Source organism: Triticum urartu, chromosome 6A (assembly GCF_056163025.1).
Source record: "Triticum urartu cultivar PI428250 chromosome 6A, HENAU_Tu73, whole genome shotgun sequence".
Classification (NCBI taxonomy): domain Eukaryota; kingdom Viridiplantae; phylum Streptophyta; class Magnoliopsida; order Poales; family Poaceae; genus Triticum; species Triticum urartu.
In genome coordinates, this window is record NC_141878.1 from 579,750,652 (window position 1) to 579,754,461 (window position 3,810).

Consider the following 3,810-nt stretch of genomic DNA (forward strand, 5'->3'; position numbering starts at 1 on the left):
AGAATATGCAAAAAAAGAGTTTTAGAAACACAAAACAAAGGATGACACGGGCACAAAGCAAAGTCCGAAGCTATGCTTATGCAGATGTAAAACAACAACAACAAAAAAGAAGCAAAAGGAGCAATGATGATCCACGTTGAACAACTGCTGCAGCTGTACCAAGAAAGAGATCCAATGCACACGATTCAACTGGACATGGACACAACCATGTGAGCTGAAAACCATGCACGCGGCAGCCCAACCGCCAAGGCCGTCCACGGAACCAAAGAGTATCCGTTGATGCCTCCTGAGTGGCTCTAGTCATTGGTCAAACTGTTGAGAAGAGACAATACATCCAAATTCCCGCATTGGAGATGCTACAGTAATCTCACGCATCCGACACAATTGTTGTCGATGATAAATCTGTGTGTTATCTCACCATCGTTATCCATCGCTGCATCTTCATAATCGCAACTAGAAAAAAAACATGACCCGACCACCCCATTTCGAAAAAAATAGCATGACCACCCAAACGAAAATAAATTGGAAGAGTAGAAAAAATGGAACATGATAGTCAAATACTCTATGGTACTTGTGTACTCCATCAGTTCCTAAATATAAGTCTCTTTAGATATTTTAATACAAACTACATACGGAACAAAATGAGTGAATCTACACTCTAAATTATGTCTATATACATCGGTATGTAGTTTTTATAGAAATATCTAAAAAGACTTATATTTAGAAACGGAGATACTACAAATTAGACTTGCAAGGGCAAGACACATTTTTCTCTATTGATCCAAAATTACGATATCATTCTTTCTTTCTCGGGGACACGAAGAATTTATTAATAATGGGTAGGAGTACATTCATTACACAATAAATAATACTCCCTCCGTTTCTAAAATACTCGTTGTGGTTTTAGTTCTATTTACAAGCCACACTTTGCTTTGTAGAAATACCCAATTAATTCTATGCTGAAGCTCCAAAATCCTGATAGTATCTTCTTTTATTCCTGCGGCTTTGCTCTTGTTGTTTCATCAGATGGGCTTGTTACAAGTACGCACGCTTCTGTACTATGGGAACAATGGGGAGAGGAAGATGGCCCTTTTTCTGCAAGCACATCACTGTCTCGTACAAGCTTTCTTTCAACGGAGTGAACTCCAATCCCAGGTCCCTGAGCCTTTGGTTCGAGAACTTGTACGGCTTCGACATGGGTTTGCCGTCCTCTTCGCACCTGTCATGCCAACGAAATCCATTGTGAGCAAGCACGCAACGCCCAGAATCGAATCAAACAGGTTCATATTATTGTACTGCATACTTGGCAGTTATGTTGTACTGAGGAAAGAGGTCGCCGAGGAGCTGAAGGAAGTGCGCGCGGTGCAGCACGGTCCCGATGCAGAGGTACCGGCCACGGGCATCCGGGTGCTCGTAGACGAGGAGGTGTGCTTGGGCGACATCGGACGTCGGTCTATGCGGCGACGGCGTTCGGGTAGGTGGGCTTTGCGCCAGTGAGGTAGCGGGCAACGTGGCTGCTGCTGAAGTTGAGCGCCTGCTGCAGCATGGGGCCCATGGTCATGGACGGCACCACCACGGCCAGCTCCAGCCCCGTCTTGGCCGCCTCCTCCGTCGCCGTGATCTCCGCCATCATCTTGGCGCAGCAGTACAGGTTCTGCAATGCACACGAAGATCGGTGAGTTCAGTTGACAGGCGAGAAAGATCGGGTGCGAGGAGGAGAGGATTATTACCCCTGTGTTTTTGCAGTAGTCATAGTCGCTCCAGCACGTCTCGTCGAGCACTGCGTGGGGCCTGCGGTTGGGGTCCATGTGCGCGGCGCCGTAGGACGACGTGAACACCACCCGCCGCACGCCCGCGTCCGCCGCCGCTCTGATCACGTTCCTGGTGCCCTCCACGGCGACCGGCACGAGGTCCTGCAAGCGAGCAACACACATGTAGCAGTAAGTAAGCCGCCCTTTGTTAAGGTCGCACCAAGAGGTGAGCGGAGCAGAGGAAGCGAACTCACAGGGTCGCTGGAGACAGGGGAGGCAACGTGGAAGACCCCACGGCAGCCGCGGAAGGCGGCGCGGAGGCCGTGGTAGTCGAGGACGTCGGCGCGGCACAGGGTGAGCCTCACCTCGGCGCCCTCCAGCGCCAACAGGTGCGCGTTCTTCTGGTCAGCTGCAGAAACCACGCCACCAGTAGATGAGCCACAGAATTCAGCGATATCGATCATGGACCGACCGCACGGTGCAAGTAAACAGTGACTTACCGGGTCCGTGGCGGTTCCCCTGACGTGGTAGCCGCGGAGGAGGAGCTCCTTGACCACCCAGGAGCCGATGAAGCCGCCCGACCCCGTGACGCAGACCAGTTTCTTCTCCGGCTGCCTCTGTTTCAGCTCGCCGTTGTCGCTGGCGTTGGCAATCGACGGCATGGTCGATCAATATGTCGATGTTGATGCAAGATTGATGCTTGATGCTTGCTGATGATGATGATTTGTGGATCGAGAGCTTGTGTGTTCTGTCCGGTTAACGTGCTCCACTGTTTATACTGAAAAAAGTAGTGGCACCGTTGCACGACAGCACAACAAAACTGCCATGCGATGCAATACTACCTCGGCTCGAGCGCGTGCGCGAGTCGAGGGGAGGCTGCTGCTCGTTTTGTTTTGTTTATGGAGTGATACAGCCAGGCAGCCAGCCAACGACTGAATATTCAGCGGCGCGACCTGATGGGTGGGTTCGGGGCTCAGCCGACATTGGACTGGAGCACGGCAGATTCCGTTTCCGCGAAGCGAATCCTTCCTGCTGCCACGGAAAGGTCCACCACCTTGCGCGTCATCGTTGCATGACAAAACCTATGATGGTTTTCCTTGCGCCGTATTACTATTGAATTATGTCCTGGATTCCTTTTTTACGATCTACTCCCTGCATCCCATAATATAAAAACATTTTTAACACTACACTAATGTAAAAAACGCTTTTATATTATGAAACAGAGGGAGTATGTTTGAATGTGACTTCCTCGTTCAGGTAAAGAAGTATATGTTTTTATAGCTAAACGGGTCTAACTTTATTAACTCTTTACAGTGTACTTTGTCCGCTACAAAAACCACTAAAGTTATTTTCAACGGGATGAAAACTGACGCAACTTTTGCTAAGTGGGTACTCAGGATCATAAAGTGTTAAATGATGTAATTAGCGTCAAAAAACAACAAAGTGGGGGAGAAAAAACTAAATTCACTCGAAAATAAATTATGTTATGATAACTTTTTTGCGGGAGAAACTTCTGATCTATTCATAATCAATCATGGCAGTACACAGACACTAGAGGTAGCAAAAATTATAACGAGGTCCATGGACCACCTAGCGACTACCGGAACGTGCTTTGCAATAAATGTTTTCATCGTGTTTTCATCATGTTGAGGCCCGGGGGCTGGCCAGGCACACAACGCAAGAGAGGCTAGCGTGCATGAGGGGGCCTTGGATCGATCGCCCCCGCATGCACGTACCCCCCTCTCCCTTCGCTTATCCCTGCTAGGGTTCGGCGCTGTGGACGTGTGGGATTTCCATCTGCCTCCTTGTGCCGTTCCTCGCGCGAGTCAGCCGGAGTCAACCGGCGCCTGCCCCTTGTCTCCCAACGCCCGGCCATGCCGCCCAAGCCACCGCCGCCGCGGATGCCTCCCGTGGCGAGAAGCCAGTCCGGGGCCGCGGGCGGTTCGGTCTCTTCGGCGGCGGCCGCTGCTGCGCCCGGTTCCGCTTCTGCGCGTGCGGCACCTCCGCCCCAAGCGGTTCCGCCGCCGCATCGTGCTGCTCCTCCGCCGCCTCGGGCGGC

The 3,810-nt window shown here is 51.0% G+C and overlaps 1 pseudogene; it reads right to left on the minus strand.

Moving 5' to 3' along the window:
• Nucleotides 1-953: 953 nt before the first annotated feature.
• LOC147966603 (cinnamoyl-CoA reductase 1-like) lies at nt 954-2,461 on the minus strand (annotated as a pseudogene).
• Between the last annotated feature and the right edge of the window lie 1,349 nt (nt 2,462-3,810).